Source organism: Empidonax traillii, unplaced genomic scaffold (assembly GCF_003031625.1).
Source record: "Empidonax traillii isolate 1590-97213 ecotype Southwest subspecies unplaced genomic scaffold, ASM303162v1 scaffold1275:size218915, whole genome shotgun sequence".
Lineage (NCBI taxonomy): Eukaryota > Metazoa > Chordata > Aves > Passeriformes > Tyrannidae > Empidonax > Empidonax traillii.
The window spans coordinates 72,813-97,254 of NW_020956468.1; the positions used below are offsets into that span (position 1 = coordinate 72,813).

General features: G+C 41.2%; 1 long non-coding RNA gene across 3 annotated transcripts in view; it reads left to right on the forward strand.

The window, feature by feature from the left end:
- The window catches only part of LOC114069493, a 123,639-nt gene that overhangs the window by 39,029 nt on the left and 60,168 nt on the right, over window positions 1–24,442 (forward strand). For all 3 annotated transcript variants that reach the window (XR_003573789.1, XR_003573790.1, XR_003573788.1), the window contains exon 3: window positions 22,191–22,241. This is a non-coding gene — a long non-coding RNA (uncharacterized LOC114069493). The remainder of the gene's footprint in view (window positions 1–22,190; window positions 22,242–24,442) is intronic.

Consider the following 24,442-nt stretch of genomic DNA (forward strand, 5'->3'; position numbering starts at 1 on the left):
GTTTTTTTTTTGAGACAAATGCTGTTTTCACTTGAGAAGGGAGTGTGTTGGCAAAGCATCTGCAATCGAACACAGTGAGGAGGCTACAAAATTGGGACACTGTGCAAGTACAGTAAAGGTAGTTGGTGTGTGCGAATCCAAATCTTTCCAAGAAGCATAAATAACTCTCAAAGGTGGAATTGGATAGTTGGGAAAGAGCATATTGGGTGTATTTGTGTAAACCTAATGTAATAGCTGGGTAGCAGTTGGGTAAGGTATTGCAGGATTCCCAAGGGCGTGCACAGAGAAGTTTCATCTTGGGTACTCCTAAAAAACATACCAAACACACGGAGGAACCTCCATTTTTCTGTTTTGCCTTGAATACCGTGGATGAGATTCTTCTCTTGAAGCTCAGAAGTCCAGGTTCTGCTGAAGCAGACGGTGAAAAGAGGGATGAACAGCTCCCTGAAGGTCCCTATTTCAGGGATGACCTATGGCACTCTATGAAGGTGCCTCTAGGAAAGAACCTCTCTCTCCCTCCATGGATAGTTCAGCCTGGACCACTGATTTAGCCTATCTGTCTGACATTGCAGAAACTTCCAAGTGTGTAAATAAATGTATTTGTATATGCAGTTCACCTCTGCTTTTTCCTCCATATTTCATTCCCAGCCAGAGCTTCCCGTGCTAAGTGGAGTTGCACTTGATTCCTGGTACAACCCACTTGCTCATCCCCCTTTTCCCAACTCGGTCATTTGACCCTGGCAGTTTTTCCAGGCTTCATCTGCAAGCCTGTGGTTCAGTATGGAGGGTGCTGGAGTTTGTTAACATAGTTCGTAATAGAAATAAAAACATCCAGGCTAAATTTAGGCAGCTGGGCTGTGTGAAAGGAACTACAGTGACCAGGCAGAATTGAGTTCTGATGTTCTGTATACAGGTTATGTTTTAGTAATCTTTATCCCTGAGAAGTTTTACAGGACTGAAGGGGAATAGAAGTCAGGAGTATAGAGATTTGTTCATCGATTTTAATCTCTTAAAGTGATTTCAGTATGTGTCAACTCAGAAGTTGTTTCTGTTGCCTTGGCTATTAAGAATTAGTGCTGTATGCACCCAGAAAAAAGTAAAATTTTCTTTGTACTCCTCTTTCTGAAGATGTATGTTATACTCCATGTTGAAGTAACTTGATGTCTTTTTGAATGAAAAAAAAAATGAGAAAGGGTGATATGATAGTTATCTTAGAGATTATTTTGATGCTGTGGTTAAAAGTTTTCCCCTATTTTTATACCATCAGAACAACTGTATCAAGAGTCAATTACAGTGTGGTAGTGTGTCATTAAAATACCCATTAATTTTGTTAAGTAGATAGGACTTTTTCCTAGAATTGGTAGGACTTTGATCTTGTTGCTTGGAAATCCAGGTGATTTTTCAGGTTGGGATTTTTCAAAGGGAGTTTCTCTTCTTAGCAAGAGGAGCATGTAGTGAAAACGTAGGGGAAATGAGCAATAAGCAGCAAATCACCTTCCAGTTAGTGGAAGAGGGGAACTCAGGTAATGAATGGACCTTTTTGTCTAGGCTGGATTTTCCTTTCAAAAAGAGGGAACTGTTTTGCTGCATTTTAATGGATGAATGGTTTGTGGGGATCAAAGCTGCATTGCAATGATAATGGTTTTGCAAATAGAAATTATCCAAGAGATGATTTATGGACCTTATGCTTAGTCACCAGATCCCTCTCCCCCCTCCAGCTGTGCAATCTGGATATGCTTTTTCAGTTTAGTACAGAGGATTTTCCCCAACAGATTACACAGAAAGAATAGAATAAAAAGGTCTGACAGCTTCACTGTTATTTTAGGGACCTGTTGATCCCTCTTTGAAATCAGTGAAATAGCCAGTAAAATGTTTGGGTTTTTTTTTAGCAGTGGAGCTCTTGGTTTTAGTCTGTTTAGAGCTCCTCCTTTGTGATGTGATAACTGGATGAAGTGATTTGTGTCATTTATAACTGGCAAGGAAGAGGTGCTGACACTTGACAGTTCTTTGGGATATTACACCTGTGGTAGAGAAAATGACTCGCAGAGAGGTAGTGAAGGTAAGAGGGGGAGAGCAGCCCTTCTTGTACATTCATCTAGAGCGCTGATTTGTCTCCAACCGTGGCCACAGGTGGGTTTTTGAGGAGCATAGGAACACAGTGAGAGTAGGATCCTCCTTCTGCACACTCTTCATTCTCCAGACATCTGTAGCACAGGGATTACTGAGGTGGATGTATTTTTTTTCACAGTGATGGCTGGACTTGTCCTTTGGAATTCGATGATGAGAAGCGTTAGGAGGTGTAAAACTCTTGTGGTTCTCCAGCCTACCTAACATGGCAGCTTGTTCAGTGAGGAACCATGTTCTTCTGTTTAGTTTAGAGCCAGAACTCCATAAAAAGTCCGATTTTTGCACTGGAAGTAACTTAAATAATTCATACGTACTCTCTCCATGACAACCATAGTTTTCTACAGCTCAACCTGCTCCAAGTGTTGAGTCAGTTTGGATCCTGCTGACCTCTGCATGAGGTAGAACCACTTTCCCCACCCCCAGTCATCCTATTTCACACCTAATTTCATTGAGATTCCTCCTGAATTAATTGATGTATGTTTTATGTCCAGTCAGTAATGTACACACAGTCCTTTTTCAGTTTTTCCCACTCAATTCACTGCTTTTGCTACTGTGAACAACTTCAGTATCATCAACAGATGTTGTCATCTCACTGTGTTGAGCCCTTTTCATGTCATTTATGAATTCATTGAACGGTGCTGGGAACAGATCCCAGCTCGGATCCTCATGGAGAGAGAAGAGCTGAAATGGCACCAAGTCCTGCCAAAAGCAGAGAGAGTGGAGTTTGCCCGCTGCTGCACGTGGCACCGGCTGAACTTGTAGTAAAATCGCGGTGTTGTTTTGGTACACTTCAAAATCTGGAGTAATTGTAAAACACTTGGTAGGAATGGACAGCTTCATGTGCGAGATACGATGTCGTTCTTCATCACAGGATCGTGGAAGCCTGAAAAGACGTTTTTTAAGATCATGAAGTCCAACGGTATCAGCGCAGCACCACCACCACGTTCACCGCTAAACCATTTCCTCAAGTGCCACAGCCACGTTTTTTGAACGCTTCCAGGGATGTTGACTCCACCACTTCCCTGGGCAGCATGCTCTGGGGCTGCGTTATTTGTAATATTTCACCTTTGGAAGATTCGGAGGGGAAGGAGTTCTCCTCTTTGGGTGACTGAGGATGATGTTTAATATTCAGAAGGGACAGACTTGCTTTGTTCACAGCATTTTCCATCTTCTGAGTTTTTAGTCTCAGAAGCATCTTGGTTGGAAGTTGCGGGTTTGTCCCTCTCTGCACTGACAGTGGGTAGAAAATAAAGTTGAATAAGGTAAATTAAGCAACTGAATAAATCTTCAGAGTCATAAATACACTCAGGTTTTAGATGATCTAATGTAGGAAGTTGCCTTCACAGTAGAACTGTTACTTGTTCTTATTTTTTAACATTAACATAGCAAACTTCTAATGCATAACTGAGCCAGATCTGAAGGACCAGTAGCATAAAATAATTTTTCTCATGTTAGCCTTTAGGTGCAGCTTAGGGAGGTGTCCAAGAACAGGGAATGTAGTTCTGCTCCCCATGGCAGAGTCGTGCTGCTTCCTCTTACCCTCCTCAGTTCCTTTCCTAATTACTCCTGAAATTCTGTTTGCTGTTTTGCTGCTCCTGTTATCGACCCCTGAAAAAACTGTATTTTCACAAAGCTATCTGCAGTAACTCAAGGTCTCCCCTAATCAGAAAAAACTAATTTAGAAACCATCATTTTCTTTGCGGAGTTGGCTGATTTTTTTTTTTTTTCTCCAAATGCAGGGCCTTGGAATTAATCTACTTGAATTTCATCTTCTGTTTTCTGTCCCAGTCACACTGTATAATAACTAGTTGGACAAAGAAGACTGAGGATAACTTCTTTAATGCACTTGCTGGTTTATCTTTAATAGACCTGTGACCTCAGGGTGGGACCTTTCAGCATAATTTACTGTTCAGTTAAATAAGAGAGGTTGAACTCCAGGTCTGTCGAGGACTCTGCTTTTGTGCACGTGTGGGTATGTTCTTAGCATGCCAGCTAAAAGCATGTCAATAATGAGACCTTCCTCTTTGCTGCACTACAGCTGAATTTCTTAAAGAGCTTTTGGAGGAGTTGGTAATTTTCTGGGAATCCCAGTATCCAGTTAATCGGAGCTCTTTCAGAACCCTCATGTCTGTGACCTGCTTATTGCAGTCCATCAGTTGGTATTTTTAGTGTTTTGGTTTCCTCAGAAGTCTGGTTGGGTACATTTGCTCCTGGATGTGTCATTCCTGGTAGGCTTTGGCAGTGACAGTTATCAGCTGCCCGGAGAGGATCCTCTTTCCTTGTCTGCTCTGTAGGCAGTGCTGGAAGTTCCCTAAACTTCGTGTACTGAACAGGGAATTCATTTGGGGTTTCAAGTAGCAGAGAAGGACTTCTGAATTTTTTTCTCCCTCCCAACAATTTTTTCCTTTTTAATTTTTATCTAATTGTCCCATTTTCCTTCTCATAAGACTTTGTGATAAACTTCATCCTTCTGCTGTATTTGATAAAATTTTCTCTTAACACATCAGTTCTTGATATTGCTTCTTTTTTTTTAAGCTTGAAATACTATGATTTTGCATTTAGTTTGTTGAAGTTCTTATTTTTGTTTTTCTGGCATCATTGTATGACTTCTCTTTTTAAAGGACATGCTTTCCTAATGTGGTTTTTTGTTTAATTTTTTTTTTTTAAGTTGCACTTACTCTTTTCTTAAGCAATAAGGGGTCTTTAGCAAGTTGTCAAGCCCCTAAAAACCTTCACCTTTTGCCTGTTCTTTTTAGTTTTCTTTAAAGAAGCTTCCTTGTTTTTTAATCACAGAATGCTTGAGGTTAGAAAGGACCTGATGAAGGTCGTCTGGTTCAACCCTCCTGCTCAAGCAGAGGTTTTTTTTTTTTAGTTGCACGACTAAAAATAGAGAAAACTACTGTTTCAAATACTGAACTTGAGTGCTTTGTAATCAGTTATGCAGCCACTTTTCAGCAGGGAAGATCCTGTACTCAGGTCAGGACTGGGGCAAGTCTTGCTTCCCTCGTGGGTTTTCAGAGTTGTTTGAAGAAGTGGTAATTAATGGTATCTTAAAAAGGCAGATTTTACATCACAGTGACTACACTGAGAATTTACCTGTCTCCAAAACCCCACAGTTTGGCCACCTTCTTCTCAAGAGGTGAGGTTTGTCACTGATAACTCTCTCATCTGCCTTCGTGGTTGAATGGTTTGGGTTGGAAGGGACCTTAAAGATCATCTCGTTTCAACCCCTTGTTGTAGGCGGGGACACCTTGCACCAGACCAAGCTGCTCCAAAACCTGTCCAGCCTGACCTTGAAGACTTCCAGGGATGGGGCATTGGTTGTTTATCTTCCACTTCAGGCTGGAACTGGGAAGCATCTCTGTCCTACTGAGCTTGGATTTGTGTCTTTCTTACTGTGGTTTTTGTCAGAAGAAGGTTTGATCTTCATGATCTTCCGTGTATTTTGAGATAGCCAGATCAGTCAGATGAGGTAATGTGGATCCTGCCAGAAAATTCCTCCATATGGATTTGTGGCTCTCATCCTTATGGAATATTCTGCACTATCCAAAATAGCACCAGACTACAGCGCAGTGGTGGATGCTCTCCCAGCTGGTGAAGCTGAATGAGCACTTTGGTTCATCCTGCTGTCACTCTTTCTTTGGGGTCAGATGAGCTGCTCTCTGCATTATCTAGACACCCAAAATGCTTATTGACCCATTTATACGCTTGCAATTGAGTGAATTAAACCCCGCCCTGGTATTTCAGTGGTATGAACTGGTAAATGTTTTCACATGTAGGGAGTTTTAAGCGTTGTGATGCTTAAGAAAGAGTGACCTGGATCACTGTGGCTTGGTTAAAAGCAAGGAGAAGGCTTGCAGAGTCTCTTTGGGGGGAAAAAGAGCTGTAGTTTTGTGGATGACCTAAAAGGATAAAATGCAAGTGGGATTTAAGATGAAGTGTAAAGATAATGTAAAGGTAACATTGATTGCAAGAACACTTTGGTTTGACTTGTGTGGTTGGTAGTTTTGCCTGTTTTTCCTCACTCTTAAAAGTAAATAAATGAAAAGTCTACAACCCAGAGATGGGATCAGATACTGCATTTCTAGCAGTATATATTCAATTTCAGAGACTGTTTCCAAGAGCATGTGGTGACAGGACAAGGGGGAATGAATTCGAACTGACAGAGAGTAGTTTTAGATTAGATATGAGGAAAAAAAAAAATCTTTCCTGTGACATTGGTGAGGCCCTGGCATAGGTTGTCCAGGGAAGCTGCACCATCCATGGAATTGTTCAAGGCTAGGTTGGATGGGGTCTTGGAGCAACTTAGTCGAGTGGATGATGTTCCTGCCCATGGCAGGGAGGTTGAAATGAGAGGAACTTTAAGGTCCCTTCCGACTCAAACCATTCTGTGATTCTGTGAAATGAGGAAAAAAAAAAAAAAAAACCCAACATATTCAGCAGAAGAACTTGGGTGAGATGAATCTGTCTTTAAAGGTCAGATTTAATTTGTGTGTTACCTCTTTCTGATTGTTCTGTGTGGTCAGTGGCAGCATGAGTTGAGCTGGTTTTGAGTTTTTAAGATGAGTTTGTGTCTGGACTTACTCATACGCTGCCAAAAAAAGGAAAACCCAGCCCCAGCCCTGAAGTGGATCTTTTAACATGTTAGCTGTTAGTGGTTGTTCATCCAAGTGGCTGATCTGACTCGCTGGAAATTTTGTGGTGCTTTACCCTTGGTGTTCTGAGATTGCAGTGCTCAGGTTTGTGTGGGTGAGTGGACAGTCCTGCGTAACTGTGCAAACACAGGCTCGTAAGAAGCCTCTGGGCTGAGGTTAGTGAACTCTTTCTGTTCCCTTTTTCCTCCTGTCTGTAGCTTCCTCAGCTTTTTGGCTCTGCAAAAAACGCAGACTGGTCTAAAAACTATGTAGATTACATAATGCAGGGCCGGGGTTTATTTCAGCTGATCTCAGTTCGGCAGGTTTGAAGTGCTTTCCTGCCCACCAAACCTTAGAGCAGGTGTTTGCTTCAGCAGTGGCATTCACTGATCCCTTGTTGTTACGTTAATTTGAGGAAAGGCAATATTTTTCTGGAGGACTGAGGGATGCTGAGAGCTCACTGTTTATTTGTTCCCATCAAATAAGCGTGGATTGAATACAAATGTTCACGGATGGTGTCAGGAGGGAGCGGATGAGGGGTGTTTTCAGTAAATGTCTGCCAAGAATTAAGGAAAATTAACACAAAATTCTTGTGGTTTGGGAGAGTACTCACTGGTGGAGTTGTCTGCTCCACAGATGAGGGCTGAACCGGGTTCTTGGGATAACTGGTTTGAAATGAGGATTCACGCACAAATTTCAGGGAGGTGTTTCAGTTTCCTCGGGATGCAGTAACTTGCCTTTCAGTTGCTGAGCATTTCTCAAGGGAATGACCCCACTGTCCTTGCTCAAGCAGAAACATCACTGAAATCAGTGGTAAAGATTTGTTGATACCGAGGCCTGAAAAAAAACCTCTGACCTGGCTCAAGTGTGAGGCAGGACTGCTCAGCAGTCAGGGAGTGATCAGGTTGGTGTTTATTCAGAGGGTTTGTTTCCTTCCAGTTGTCTGTTTTCACCGTCTGTAAGGTCCTGAGGTTATTTTCAGGAGTGATGTTCCTAGTGTTGTCTATTTTAGACACCTGGAGCAGGATTTCAGGTTCTGCTGAGGTGTTGGCAGTGGTACAACACGTGTCTGGTTTACAGTAACTCCCTTTCATGTTCGTAAATGCAAATACCATCTCTTGCAGATCTCCAGAGCTCTGGTTCCCCTGGAATCCAGGGCTTCACCCAGCTTGCATTGTGAAAGGTGGTATCCCGTGTAATCCCAGTGGATTAAGTTTAATCTTTTCTGGATACCTGATTTTTGAAGTGAGGTGAGATTTATCCAGAGTCTCTTAGTTGCTGGAATAATTCCAAACAGCAAGTAGTAAGATCTTATCTGCTTTTTTATCATCATTGTTGTAAACAGAGAACTTAGGCTTCCTTCACAGTTGTTATTTCTTGGTGTTCTGCCATAAAAAACAGAACAGTCTAAAGATAATTGTGCAAAGGAAACTTGGTGCTCGATGTGGAGGGGGTTTTTGTGTTGGTAGAAGAGGGTGAGCATCCCAAAGACTTCAGTGTAACTCACTTGAAAAAAAAAAAGCTTGATTTGGTATATATAAGCAGTTTTTTAGAATGATGCTGCTTCTCTTCCTTGAAGCTCTTCCAACTGAAACACACACTGCCATATGCTGCTGGAATACCAGCACACGGACTGGATTGAAATATAAATGAGCAGAACTGCAGTTTGAGGCTTTAATTCTGCAGAGGGATCCATTTTGGATCCCTTTTCACTCTACAAAAGACCTAAAGTTAGTTCCCCCCCCCCCATGCCTGTGCAAAGCATTTTGGAGGCTTTGCGTCTGAAATGAGGATGAAGGGCCTGAGAGGGAGAGAGAGGAAACTTCTCCAATTTTTTTTTGGTCCTGATGTAGGGGCAGTAACAAGTGACTTGGTGCCAAGTGTTTCTCCTGTAGCAAATAGTCACATGGCAAATTTTTGTAAGCAGCTCAGGAACCTTGGATAATGCATTGGACATCCAGCCCTCTGGGAACTTCCAGAGCTGCAGCCGTGGTTTCACAGTTGCCTTTATTTCTGCTCTTTACTTCCAATAACTTTTAAGGCGTGAATATTTAAGTGTTACATAGGATTTGGGACTTCTTAATGTGTGTGTTTAATCTTTTCAGATCCGCTTGGGTATTTTAGGAGAATTTGTGGACCGTGTAAACACGTTCTTTAATTGGGAACAGATAGTTTAGATGCCTCATTTTTATATTTTATGTAGATATTAGCTAAGGAAAAAATGCAGAGTCTCCCAGCTACTCTTCTGAAAGTTGTTTTGAGCCAGAGTCATAATGAATAATAACGAGCAATAAATTAACAGAGCTGTTTGTCGCTGTCATTGATGGGGAAGTGCTCCTGCTGATTTTATTCCATGTACTGATTCCATAGTGGTTGGTGCCACGATCTCAGGAGAAAACTGATGTGTTTCATTAAATCCGCAGATATTCATTTTAATAACAACAGCAATTAATCTTGAAAAGACTGGAAAACTGGATGCAAAGTAGTACCTTTTTTTTTATTATTTGTTTGTTTTTGTTCGGGGTTTTTGCTTGTTTGTTTTGTTTTGTGTGTTTTGTTTTGTTGTTGTTTTTTTTTCCCTCTGGAAAGAGAAGACCTGACAGGAATTGGTGGAAGATATTAACAACATTCCTGACCAAGTATTCAGGCACAGATAGGCCACTAGTATTTCAGTAATTGATAATTAATGAGACTTTTATTTATAACACTTAGAGTTCTTTTTATATGCCTTCTGTTTGGTTTTTTTTTTGGAAGGGGGAGGAATGTCAGACAAATTTCTGGCATTTCTGTGCTACCTTGGAGACTAGAAAATGTTTCATTATTGGCATCTGAGATTCTTACGTAACTTGGTATTTCTGGGAACAAGAATTTTAAGAAAAATGCTGAGCAGTTCAAATCTTCTCATAAAATTAATAGATTTAGAGCCACTGTGCTAAATACTTCTGTGATAATTTCCCCAGAAATTCTAGTGTTCCAAGCTCCCGGAATGCATTTATTTTGCTAGGGTTGCATCCTCAAGGAGTTAAAAGTCCAACGCCGTGGAGTAAAGGACACACTGGGAGTTATTCCATAAAAACAGTATCTTTGGTTTAGCAGAATATTGAAATGGAATAAAATGGAAGCGTGAGGAGAGGGTGAGGAGTTGTTGCCTCGTGGCATCAGGAGCAGAGCTGGTACTAGTTAGGACATGGGATTTATGCTGTTTTACACAGGCCCCAGCACAGGTCTGTGTGAAGGAGTTGGCCCTGATTTCTTACTGCTGTCAAGAGATTTGGTTTTTTATTTGTTTTCTCCATGTTCTGACGGGACAAACCAGGAAAGGACTTTCCCTGCTTTTCTCCTGTGAAGCAGTGTGGCTTATTTTGCCCGCTCTGTTCAAAGCCCTTATTATATTCAATAAAGAGAGCTTGATTAAATTTTTTTTTTTGTTTGTCAGCGTAAAGGAAAAATGGTGGCCTGGTACTGTTTGCCTGCTGTGAGAATTTCCTGATTCTTAAGTAGATTAGAAATTGCCATATTCTGTTGCCTTCTTCGGGGCACAGAGAGTCTGACACAGGAATCCACGGATTCGGGGTGACTCAGAATTAAAAATGAGTCAGTTATGCCTTACTTGGTCTAATTTATTTATTTATTTATTTATTTATTTATTTATTTTAAATACAGAATTAGAAGAAAGAGTTCAGAGCTTTTATATACTTTTACTTTTTGTGTCTTCCTTGGAGTGTTTCTTCTGATGTTCTTCGCTTCTCAGGGCACGTTTGTGGTGCTGGTCAGTTCATTCCCTTTGTTCCCCTTTCCTCTTGGAATGCTCTGAGCAAAGTGTCAGTGATGGGTTCTGTGAGTGGAGGTATAACATGTGCTTCTAAAAGCCTTATCTTCTCCTGGATTACTGAACTGGCTGTGCTGTCCACTTTGGTTCCTCCACGTGCTATCTAAACTTTAGTCAGAAATTCAGGTTCAGGAGTTGCAGAAGGGATGGCAATAAAAAGTGTTTGGATGAAAGAAGGGCTGGAAAGAGGGGGCTGTGTCATGAAAGCAGCGAGCATGTCTTTAGTCACTTCTGTTAATTGCTTTTTTGGCTAAACTAGTGTCCTTTTGCATAAATTCCCATCATATTCTAATAATACACAATCTGAGTAACTGTTTATGTCTGCCCTAAATTAAGGTCTTATATTCTCTTTCTTTTTTCTTTCTTTTGTATTACTTCCTGAAGTAATGAGATGCAAGAGAAACAGTGAATCAGGTGCTTTCCATGCTTTGTATTTTTTCAGGTAACTTTACCAAGGGGAAAAGCCATCTTTAAGATGCTTCTTTCAAGGCAAAACAGCACAGTTGATCTTCTGGGAGCACACAGCAGTAAGCATTACACAGCAGTAACAATAAAATTAAACATGAAAATTAACTTCAGTGCAGTTTTAGGTTCCCATAGCTAGCATTTAATAAAGGGCAAGCGTTGTTAGGACGAGGGGGAATCGCTTTGAGCTGAAAGATCAGATTTAGATTGGATATTAGGAAGAAATTCTTTATTGTGAGGGTGGTGAGGCCCTGGCACAGGTTGCCCAAAGAAGCTGCCCCATCCCTGGAGGTGTCCAAGGCCAGGTTGGACAGGGCTTGGAGCAACCTTGGTCTAATGGATGGTGTCCCTGCTCATGGCAGGAATGATCTGGATGATCTTTAAGGTCCCTTCCATCCCAAACTCTTCTGTGATTCTGTGGAATTTTTAGATTCATGTGTATACCAGGCCTGTAACCTTCTCTGGCTTTCTGTAGAAGATCAGAATTTTTCCACAGAAGTGCATCTTGGAGGGCTGTTAGAGGCTCTCCGGTCCTAAACCACCAAATAAATGGTAAATATTTAGCAGTTCTGTTGCTAAAAAGTGACAAGTCACTTCGAATCGGAGCTTGTTTGGCTTCCAGCTGTAATATCTTGCTGTGCCTTTCTCTCCAGGGATTGCAGGGTTGTTTTTTATGTGTCATACTCCAAAGTACCTATGAAAACAAGGTCACGGACTCATCTCCTTAATAAAGGACGTGTTTGGCCTGGCGTCACGGAGTCTGCATCCCAGCCAGACCCACTCTCCTCTGAGCTCTTCCTCTGAACCCTTGCCAGTACTTTGGCTTCTTCTCAGTGTGGGTATCAGAACTGGACATGAAGTTCTAGCCTAGAATTCGGCTTGATTTGTTGCACGGACACCGGAGGGTGATGTCATTCAGCCAAGCCCTTAATATGGTTTTGCCCTGCACTGGCTGTTCGTACCGGGATGATTCACTACAATTCCTTCCGAGCCCTTCTGTGGGTAGAAAGTGTCCAAGTCACGGAGGAGTTGCCTGAATTCCTTCAAAAATGGGTGATTTCTGATTAGTTTAGGCTTAAAATCAGTTGTCTTTGACCCTCAGCCCACTATGGAGTGTTACTGTTTCCTCTGCCAATACTTCAGTTATCTACAAACTTAACTATATATAATTATTGTGTAGATTGTTTATAAAATCACCAGGGCCCAATCCCACGTCTGTTGTTCCTTCATGCCACCCGTGCTCTAATAGGAAAGCCTGCCATCCACTTATTTTGCATAAGAAAGGTGTTACCAGCTCTGGAAAAGATGAGGGGACTTAACTTGGGTATCCCAGGTGAACATTCTTACGGACAGAATGAGTCATTTTTGTGTGGACTTTTCAACATGTGGGTGAGTGAATCATCAGGTGTTGAACAGATTAATCTTTTTTTTAATAGGACACTTGCAAGATAATGTTTTCTCACTGAGACAACTTGTACCTGCCTAAAGACAATACTACGGAGGCAGAAGGACAGTGACGTTGGAGCGTGTTAATTTGGGAGATGATCCATGAAACAGCCCAGTGTTGCTTTTCATAGTCCTTGGGATGTGTAGGGACTAGTGACCTTTGAAGTACTGCGAAGAGCAGAAGAATTTGGGGGGAAAGTAATAAAAAGTTGACAGATAGTTGCATAAGAAATGAAGCGAGAGTTCGGCTTCCTGATGTGCTTGTGTTATAAAGCAGCAGTAGGTAGGCTGTGTTGGTCTTTTTTTCCCCCCAGTAAGTGATAGGATGGGAAGAAATGGACTGAAGGGGAAGTTTAGTTTGGGCATTAGGGAAAGTTTATTTGCCAGATGGTTGTCAAGCCCCGGCACAGGCTGCCCAGGGCAGTGACGGAATCACCATCCCTGGAGGGATTTGAAAGATGTGTAGATGTGGCGCTCGTGGACATGGGGTAGTGGTGGCCTTGGCAGTGCTGGATCCTGTGATCTTGGTGGTCTTTTCCAGTCTGAATAATTGTGTGAGTTGTGGTGATGATCCAACATGTATCAAGAGCATGGGAACCAGTAAAACCATGACTGCTTGTGTTTGTCTTTTCTGATGAGGTGCTCAGCCCAGCGCCCATTTAGGTAGTAAAACCAGACTAAATTTCATAGATTTTCTCAATGTTGGGTTGGTTTTTTTTTTTTTTTTCAGTCCACAAGCCAAGTTGCACCATCCAGAATTGTGCTTAGTGTTGGGTTTGACTGAGATCCTAAAATGACAGAGCAAAACCAGCTTGCTGTTATGACTGATTTAGGATAGGAAAGGAAGCACAAAATTCGGGTATGGGTAGGAAGGGTTTGAAGGCTTCAGTGAAAACTCACCACGAGTTTACGTGAAAAACTGGTGATTCTTTCCTAGAACTTGAGTTAAGGTTTAATTTTGTACCAATGCTGTGAGCTCAGGCAGTTTTCTTTATAGGTTTCATTATAAAGCACTTCTCAGTAGGTGTCTATTTTAGAGGGTTTTGAAGGGATAAAAATCATTATAGTGTAGTCTGGACAAAAAAACCCCGATTTTCTGAGCAGCTCAACTTTTTATCCAAGTCAGCACTACAGGCTGAAAAATATATGTTTTGGTGACCAAAGTAAATTTGAAGGGAGATGAATTCATTCATTGCAAATGAGGGTGCAGATGCTTTTAAAATTGGACCAAATAACTGTAAGTAAAAGCATCTTCTTCGTCCCTACAGACTTCTGAATATGGATTTCATATAGAGTGGAAGGGTTGAGCACCAGAAGTGCAATAATAATAAAAAAAAAAAAAAACCAAAAAACAAAAACCACAAAAAACACCACCACCCCCACTCTTCACACCCCCCTCTTCCCAGCTGTCGAGCTCAGTGAATTTCACACCACGGTTGCAAGGCCAGAATGATTATGAATTAGGGTTAGCACAAAATTCTAGCTATTTGAAAATTTTTACAGCGTTTTACTGTGATGGAGAGGCTGGAATTTCTCCGAAAAACAAATCTGAAAAAAAAAAAACCAAACGCGCAAGGGCAGGGAGGTCACACTTTGAAAACCCGATTCATTGTGACAGAAAATGGGATTTTTAAGCTTGTCTTTCAAACAGACCAAATTGTGCCTTGTCCCCTTGCACTTTGCCATTTGAGTTCTCCTGCTCTGCGCTTCCTTCATGCTAACTCTGCACCCCTGGTTGCAATACATTAAAATTCTCCCGTGCAATCAGTGTTTTTTTGACTACTGGTTAATTTTTGACCTTCATTCTGGGTGTCCTTGGGCAAGGCCCCAGGCTGTCCTGACGACATTCACAGGAGGTGCAGGATATGGGGAACTTTTTTAAAATACTGCACTGTGAAGAGTCTCTCTGAGGGAATATCTTTATTTGTGGTGAAAGTAATACACCAAGTTTTAACTGCGATTGCAGCTTCAACATACCTCACTCTAGTTAGCCCAAGGCTGTAAAACACACTGCTTTTTAGGATTGGGGCATAGCCATTAATGGGAATTTGTTTAGAGTGGGGGTGCGTGCCTGAAGGAAGAAGCCCATAAAAAATTAAAGCCTCCTGCTTGTGATGTGCTTGGTATGTGCTGTTATCTTTGAGCCAACTAAACTGGGCGCTACAGGTGAGAGCAGCACAGCAGTTCTCTAAATACAAGTCACTTCAGCCTTGAAAGCTGCACTTGATAAGGTTTTGTTGGCCCCAGCAGCGTGCAGCTGGTTCCTGCAGATGAGTTTTCATCTGCGTGCTCAGTGATTTACAGCTCTGAGCGTGGAGCAGTGTGTCTGCTTTAAGGATGGCAGAAGATAGCGTGGCTTTCAAATATACTTAGAGAAAGTAGAATTTAGGACAAAGTTTACAGTAATTGGCGATAAAGGTAACAACCCAGTTCTGGGTCTCAGTGCATTACCCCTCGCTCTGGCCAGTGTCACCTTTCCTTATATTGGCAACTTTCTTTTGATATAAAAAGAGAGCAGATTTAGATTGGATGTCAGGAAGAAATTCTTCCCCTGTGGGGGTGGGGAGGCCCTGGCACAGGTTCCCCAGAGAAGCTGTGGCTGCCCCATCCCTGGAGGTGTCCAAGGCCAGGTTGGATGGGGTTTGGAGCAACCTGGGCTAGTGGAAAGTGTCCCTGCCCATGGCAGGGAGTTGGACTAAGATGATTTTTTAGGTCCCTTCCAACCCAAACTATTCTGCGACTCTGTGATTCTCTAATAATGTAATAATACACTTTTTAAAGACCATTTCTATTCATGGCAGTATTAAGAGGTATTGTGTCAAAGAACAAATTCTTTTATTGCTGCAGAAGGAGTATTTATAGAAATCAGCTCCATGCCAGTCTCAGCTCCCTGCTTGCTGCCCTGTTTTAAAGGAGGTGTGAGAGCTGTGAATGCATCCTTCAGGGTTTCAGGAAAGCATTGATACTTCAGTTGGCTGTGCCAGAACACCTCAGTGTATGTTAAGATTTAGTAACGTCCCCTGCAGACAAGTCAAGAGTCCCCCAAGAAATGCCAAATGGAAACCAAAACCAGTGTAAAGGCAGGAAAAAAAAAAAATCATAATTACCATCACAGATTTAACAACCTACCTTAATTTTCCCCAAGAAAACTGTAGTGGGGTGAGTTGGTGGCTTTTCTTCTTCCCACTCCTTTTGGCACAGCATGTTCTTCTGGGACGGTGGACAGGAAAACTGTTGTGTTCCACACAGGGCTCTCTTATCCTGCTCTAATTATGCTCAGTGTGGCAACTACTGCTCTTAATAACATGCTGCACTCACGGTATAAAAAACTACTAGAATTTAGCTTTTAATTTATTTGCCCTCCCATTTGGAGAGAACACTTAATGTGATTTCATACAATAAAACCCAACTATGTGAACATCCACAGAGGTGATTTTCTAAATTTAAGATTTCCTTTGAATTTGTTCTTATCACAGATAGATTGGATTACTATGGGCTGTGTCAGCATGAGTCACTTGTAAGTGCCTGTTAATCCAATAAACCTGAGCGGTTTCTTATGGAAATACTATTTTCTGATTTCTATTTATGTGATGGTCCTGGCCTTGTTGAATCCACACTGACTTCACTGGAAATATCTCTTTGGAAAAACTGGTATAATTTCATATGTTAATGGAAATTGCAGCGAAGCAGTAAAATGAAAAAAATAGCCTCAAGTAATTAATAAATGGTTTAGAAGTTCTTTGTTTCAACTTTATTAGGTATTTTGTAACGATACTGCCCGAAACTAAAAATAATCATCATCCTCAGTGGGAGTTGTTTTGTTCTGGTGGGTTTTTTCCAGTTATTAATGTTGTTTTACTCTCCCTATCGTGTTTTCATACTATACTGCAAGTTGTTTTCCTTCTGTTGTTGCCACTGCCCTAATCAGTGATGGTGGTTGCATCACCCTGGGCTTTAATTTCCTACCCATAAGATACTCAACTACTGAAAACTAAACAGTTAAGAAAAGTAGCTGGTTTAAAATCTTAGCTTAAGCCTTTTTTCTGTTTTACTTGTGCAGCAACTGATATTTGGTGGCAGCAGAAGGCAAAAGCTTTGCCTTTGGAATATTAGCCTGAAATAAGAAGAAAAAAAATCAGGGTAAGAAATGTTTTTCAAGCCTGATATCCAGTTTGCTTCTGCACCAGCGAAGGTTTAAACGCTCTGAAAAACTGACTGGTTAACCTCGTCCTTTTTCGAGCTAGAAAGTGCAGAATATAAAGATTTATGTTATACATCGGGAATTTCTGGTGCTGAGGTGGGGGGGGGGGGAAATGCATTTACTGGAAATAGTTTGACAGAATTCAGCGTTTGTAACACGTGCAACGGCGCTGCTACTGTAAGGCACCACAATTTTCATAATCTTAAAATTTACATGCACGTACCAAGTTTCCAAATATCTTCCTCCTCTCTTGTCTCCGCTGTTGAATTTTTCTCGTGCGTGGTATGAGGGACGAGATGCTGAAAATCCCTGGATTTTTGACGTGTTAGGACAGACTTCTCTGTAGATGTTGACTGCCTACTTGATGACACGTGGAATGTTTATTGAACCTGTGCAGTAAAAACGCTGCTGAGGGAGCTGGATCTGTAGCGCAGGAGACGAGGAATTATAAATCCCGATCCCTGGCGTTCTGCAGAGGCAGCTCAAGACTGTGAGGTTGAGATTTCAGATCTGTTAGTGATAGTAGCTTATTGGTTGCTACCCCAGATCCTAATTAATGAAGGTTTCAGCTAATTTTACCAACTAAGCAGATGTCCTGGTCTAGTGGAAGGTTCTGGTCTAGTGGAAGGTGTCCCCTGCCCATGGCAGGGTGTTGGAACTGGATGATCTTTAAGGTCCCTTCCAACCCAAACTATTTTATTACTCAGTGATTTCTCCAAAAGATATATAAAGGAGCACAGAGGCTACATAGAGACCTGAGGGTTAACAATGTCTAGAGTAAAAGCACAAGAGAAAAGGGAAAAAAAAAGCTGTGCATCACATTGATATATTAAATTTAAGTCATTTGAAAAGTAGAAACAAGGACACAATTCAAAATTAATGTAAAAGCATATTAGAATCATAGGATGGTTTGGGTTGGAAGAGACCTTAAAAATTACCTTATTCTGTTTTTATTCATGGGCAAGGACAACTTCCACTGGACCAGGTTGCTCCAAGCCCTTTCCAACCTTGCCTTGGACGCTTCCAGAGATGGGGCATCCACATCTTCTCTGAGAAACTATTAGATAGGGATTATGTAAAAATCTAAGGTAAAGAGACATGGATAATCAGCATTAATAGGGGACAGGAAAGACCTTGTAAATACATTGGAAGTTGGAGGGAGTCAAGGGAAAACGCAGGTCTCCTCCTTAGCAAAGTGATGGTAATAAGTAAGAGATACCACACCCAATAAACTGCTGGGTGTAATTGTCTAAAGGATCCAAAATCCCTTTGGACTCGCTGTGGGAATAATTTTGGTAATTAATAGGTCTTATTTGAAAGCAGTGTATTGTGATTTTTCCCATCTGAGACCAGTGCAGACTCTGGCGTTTTACTGGAAAGCAGGATGTTTGGGCAGGCTGACTGAGAGGGTCAGAGGCAAAATTTCTTCAGACATCAATAGATTAAAAAGCAAGAATTTAAAAGTGTTTCTATAAGTATATTCATTGCGGTGGATTGGACAGTTTAGGTAAGGCCAAGTCACTGGATCTGACCCAAACTGTCTGTGCAGCAAAAGGAGCAGTGTATGGATAGATGTTGAGTGTAAAGTTGTGGTCTGAAACCTGCTCAGAGCTCTTTTCTTTAAAGTCAGGAGTTGCTAAGACTTCTGATCACAGGCTTTTCTGAGGGACTGAGAGACAATAAAAGTGCTGCTCTTAAGAGGAGGTTTTTTTCTTTTTATTATTTCTTTGTGGTCAGCAATGTGGTGCACATTACCAAGAACTGGGTTTGGAAGTTCTGTTCCCTTCCAAACACAGACAGTAACCATAAAACCAGAAATAAGGGATTTTTTTTTAAATTTTTTTTTTTTTGGTGGTCTGTGAAACAAAATACTCCCACAGAGGTATTCAATGACAAGAGAGGACTCTCACCCCAGGTTATGTGAATAATGCTGAGTTCACCCAGTAGGTTTACTGGGTTTTATGGAACCATAGAATGATTTGAGTTGGAAAAGATTTCTAAGATCACTAAGTCCAACCGTCAACTTGACAGCACCACCATGTTCACCACCAAGCAATGTCCTCAAGTACCATATCCATATGTTTTTTGGACACTTCCAGGAGTGGTGACTCTACCACTTCCCTGGCCAGCCTCTTCCAATGCTTTACCACTCCTTCCATGAAGAAGTTTTTCCTGATATCCAGTATGAACCTCCCTTGGCACTACTTGAGGCCATTTCCTCTTGTCCTGTTGCCATCTTGCCTTGTTCATCCTTCAGCAGGAGTATCTATCCTGTTTGCTCTCCTAGGAATCAGTCTGTATGGAGTCCTTCCTGGACCTGAAAAAGGGAATCCAGTCACACCACGTGTGTTGGTTTTCGTGGCACATTCAGTGTCTGTGTCCTGCTACACGAGGATAAACTTTCCTGCAGGCAGGGATGGCATTAACCTGTTGATCTCCAAGTGCAATCAGGCGAGCAGGAAACTCAACCTGAGCAGAAAACGTTTGGGGAAGCAGTAAACATTTAGCCGATGGAGTATTTGGGAGTATATGCTGAGGGTGGAGCTTGGTCCTTAAATTAAGTTTTCTGGATGAGGTCAGTGGAAGGACAAAGCTCATGGTAGGTCAGGTCGAGAGAGGAAGCCCTGCAGCAAATATTTTTATGTACAGAGCTCCAGCCTGTACATGCTGGGGCTGTTTAGCACCTACGAGGGAGGGCTGAGCCTGCTCTGCAGTCTGAGATTTCTCACTCTGCTCCCAGGAAGAACACGCTGTGAGGGTACCTTTTTACCAGCATTACATATTCTAAAATTAAAGGTTCAGTTAATAACTCATTTTAACAACAACAGCAACAACAAAATTACAGTCTGTTCCTTGGGCTTTGTGCAAACCTGATGTTCCCTAAGTGCTGCATGCTCAAAATGGAATTATATATTTTCTTCTGGGAGCGAGAGATCCAATTTCTGTGCCGTTTTACGAGATAGGCTTGGTACTGGCTGTTTATCAAACATTTGAGAGCGCTGCAGGGAGGGAAGGGGGTGGAAGAAAAAAAAAACAAAACAAAACCAAAAAGTAGTAGCAGAAGATGCTTTAGTAGTTAAGTACTTCTTTTGTAGGAGAATTGTTTCCAGGACAACAAGGTTGATGGAGTTATAAAGTGAGTGTGTGTTTCCTTTCCTCTTCTACTTGTTACTAATCAGTAAGGTAGGAAAACCTCACTCTGTACTCGAGTTATTCCATCATTTATTTTTAGTCTGTCCTGGGGTTGTCTACGTGGCTCTTTTCAGCTATTTAGGAGATACCTGGTGTGCAAAGAATCATATTTGCTTTGTTGTTTGTTAAGATCACACGGTATTTTAAAAAATCAAAACCTGGACCTTGAACAGCTCTTTTTGGTATTTTTTTTTGTGTGTGTTTGTTTTTCAGAAAAATAAAACAGCTTTGTGCTTTAAGTTTCAAGCTCATCTCGCTGGTGGGATGTGAGTTTCTTTCACTGTTTGCACAGAGTTTTTCCTCTGTTGGTATAATACATATTTTTTTTTTGTATATACTAATGATATACTGTCATGCAAATGAATTTGGAATAAATTAGAGTATTAATTTTCTCCTGGAGTATATTCAGCTGTAGGACTCCATTGTGAGATCTATTTTCAACTAGAGTTTGGAATAAGAAGGCACTGAATTAAATGTAGTTGCCAATTTTAAAGGGGCACAGCTCGCATAAAATCACACCCATCTCCAAAATATGTTGATCTATTTAAAATCTGGAGGAGTATGGTGAAATCTGTACTTGTGTGGTTTTCCTTTGTATATTTGATTGTACTCTGAGCCTGATTTTTTTTCTGGATTGTTTTTATCCTGCGCAACAACATTTTGAGAAAGAAAACCCACAAATATTGACTGTGCGTTTTACAGGCAAAAAAAAAAATAACAAAAATAGTGGCCAGGTCATTAGTGAAAAACACACTTTGTAAAACTCTATTGTTGGGCTAAATTAAATAGCTTGAAATTTAATGGTGCCCCTTATAAAGGAGTTTGATGATTTCATACCCCCTAATGATACATGTATTTATTTCATATTGAGATTTTTAGGACTTGGGATTAAGAAAACACTTCTCATGCGTAGTTGTCTGATGAATTAATGAGATAATTGGCTTCCTTCTGAAGGCATCGGGGTTCTGCTGATGCTGAAGGTTGGATGCCACGTGCCAAGATCTTTGTGATCGCTTTGTGAACAATTAAATTTTATTCTTTGGATTTGTTTTTTCCGCCCAGTTCTGTGATCCTTTATTGATTTGGGGGAAAGCAGCGTGACGTGGCATGAAACCTACCGTGCTTAGGTGACTGATTACTGTACCGTGTCCATGTCCTGGGGCTTTCTAACTTCTTGGAAAGGGGAGTGAAGTAGTTTGACAAATCCGTGTTGGCATTTACTTGTTGCTTTGTTATCCCTTCCTGGCTGCAAAGCAGAGCCAGAATTCCTTCTGACTGGTGTCCTCCTCTTTCCATCCCTCTCTCTCTCTCTTTTTTTTTAAAAATATTCTCTTCTTTTTTCCTGAAAATTACCATTTTCAGTAGAACAAGAACAGCACTAACCTTGAGTGATGTGATGTCTCTGTGCTTCATTTTCCAGTACGACCCCAGTTACTTAGTTTTTCCATTATCTGGAGCATACCAGCTCTTCGTGGAGGTTCGAGTACTTCTTCCAGGTCGCTGCTTGGCCTAGTATGGCAATGAGGAATTTTTTTGCTGCTTCTGCTGGAAGTTTACTAATTATGTGGTTAAATAAAGAATGTAGCATCAGAGCATTCTTTTTCAGGACAATACCCTCATAACTCTGCTTAGGAGATTTTTGTGTGTGGTTTTTTGGTTGCTTGCCTGGTTTTTTTTTTCTTTTTTTGTTTCAATTCCCAGTAAGGTGTGGATATACCTTCTCTGTTTCTGCTGTTTTTCCAGCTAATCCAAAGTACAAAGCATGGCATAATGACCAACCCCTTTAAAATTCAGCTCCCAATGAAGTGTTTTAGGGTGCCTGAAACTTTGGGCAAGTAGATATGACCCCAAACCAAGGGCAGGTCATTATCTTTCTGAATTAGGTGCTGAAGGCCAACAAGGAACAGTCACAGATCTCTAACAAGACTACAAAGATACCTATGAGCAAATAGATATTTTCTTTTTTTATGTTTATTCCTTTTCTCTATGGCTACAAGAAATTTCTTCGGTCAACTCTGCAGTAGGTTTTGGAATTTATTTGGTTCTTCAGTGTTATGCTCTAAGCACCAGGCAGTCTCCATGGTTCATCTTGATAGAGCAGTGTCGTGTAGCAGAAATACTCTGGCAGTCAAAATCAGAGAAACAGAAAAGGAAGGATGGAAATATTTTCCAGTGTTGACTGAAAGCAAACAGTAAGCTTCAAGCATTAATTAACATCGTAATGAGAAACTTCAGTTCAAGCAAATACTTTTTTTGTTTTATTTTAACAGAATTTGTCTTCTTTCTTGTGTTGCAGAAAACAGGAACGGTGGCTGAGTTGTTCGAGTGAACCGGGACAATCCAAAACGTAAGTCAAAAGAAAGATGCTCATCTTCCTCTTCTGTAAGACTGTAGGTCAGTTGTTCTGTAAGACATCCATTTAATTAAAAAGGCAATTAGTTTTCCCTGTTTTGGAGCCTTGTGGCTCGGGGTGAGGTTGCATGAGGTGGATCATTTTTTCTCCTTTTGTCATCACTTGTGTCAAGGCATGAAGGAGTTCAGGGTTGGGTTGTGTTCCTGCATGATTACTGCTGTTGTAGCTGTTGTGGTCTGAGGACGTGGAGAGGAGAGGTTTGAAGGCAAGAAGGGCTGGAAAGGGATTTTGGGCTCCAAAACTTCGTATCAGTTGGTGTAAGAAAACCTTGAACCTTCCTTTCAGGCTGCTGTATATTGGAATATATTAAAAACATTTACTTGGGTATTTTAAGTGTTTATGGTTTGACAGGGTTCTGAGGAACCTGGTCTAGTGGAAGGTGTCCCTGCCCATGGAACTATAGATGGTCTTTAAGGTCCATTCCAACCCAGACCATTCTGTAGTTCTCTGGTTTAGCACAAGAATTTTTTCCATTTTGGTCAAGAAAGCAGCGTGTTTTTCCGTGGTGTTTTGCATAGCAAGCCTCACAGATCATCTCTCTGATTCATTTGTAGTAGACAATGGCAAATTTTAAAGAGAGATGCTTTTAACTGCCTTGAACAGGGCATGTTCTGTGCGACAACAATATCTACATTACAGTTGTAATAACAAAACCCAAGATGAATCTGAATCTGGTTTCACACCAGCTAACAAGTGGACTCATTAAAAGACGGTATAAGGTTTTCTGTGTATTGTTGACTCAACTCTAAAACATCTATAACTCTGCAAAATGTGTCTCAGCTTGTTTACTAAGCGATAAGTATATTTTTAACGCATAGGTTTTGAAATTATTGGTGACTCTGGTTTTTCAAACAGCCTTTGTGGGGTGCTTTAGTTATTTCTTTAGCACTTATGTATGAACACCGTTTTAATTTATACCTCTGACTCTTTGTCTGAAAAGTTTCAAGTAATCCTGCAGACTTGGTTTTAATAGATACTCAGTGTTAACAAAAAGGAAAAAAAAGTAGTAGAACATGTGTCAGGCATCTGCAATTCCTTCAGCATCATGTTTTCCACAGTGATTTAATAGCTATTGAGTCTCCTCAAATGTCCTTTTTTCCAAGACCTGTTTTATGGTAATAAATCATCTTGGCTGTAAAATTCTTGAAATGATTCAGTAGGGCGACCGTTTCCTTAGCGCATTCCTTGAGAGCTCACAGATAGAAATGGAAAAGTCTTTAACCAGGTCAACTTTTTCCCTGCAATACATGTGGTCAGTGGTAGAAGGGATAGTGAAGTCACCAACGTTTGTTCTGGTGAACTGCTCTTGTCCAGTTCTATCTCCTGGTAATTTGCAGGGATTTTTCTGTTAGAGATCCTAAATCACTTGGAGAAATGCCAAGCCAGGTAAAGAATAAAAACTGTGGCATGGTGGGGTGCAGCTTTCCACTCAAACAAAGGTCTGTCTCAAAATTCATATTAAAAATACCGATGAAATTACCAGAGACATCCTTCATATCCTTATCCATCTTCACATGGGGGTGGGGATGGTGCAGTCCTTGGGGTAGATTGTGATCTAATGAATTCTCAGGCATGTGAGGATGGCTAAGTTGTGATACCTGATCTGTCAGTTTCTGGAGGGTGGTCAGGCATTATATAACCTGTAGGGCTTTTTGACACCTGGAAAAGGCTGTTTAAATTGGGCATTGCTTACTGGGAGCAGGTAAGAAAGGAATTCAGCCAAGTGTCTGTGAGGAGTTCTGTATATTAGGTCTCCAAGGCAGTCTGTTTTGTTGTTCATCTGGAATGTCACATGCGCACAGAGAAGGTGGATGGTTTTTTGGCCAAAACTCTTTGCCCAGCTGGCATTCCAGGTAAAAAAAAAAAAAACAGGCTAGAGAGGGATTCAGGGAGAGATGACATCCCTTCATCTTTAAGTTTGCATCTTTGTGAATTGCTGCTGTTTTCCTTGTGTGGTGTTTTCCAAGCTGAACGTCAGATATGGTTGCCCAGAGAGGTTGTGGACTCCCCATCCCTGGAAGTGTCAAGGCCAGGTTGGATGGGGCTTGGAGCAACTTGGTCTAGTGGAAAGTGTCCCTGCCCATGGCAGGAGGTTGGAACTGGATGGTCTTGAAGGTCCCTTCCAAGCCAGACCA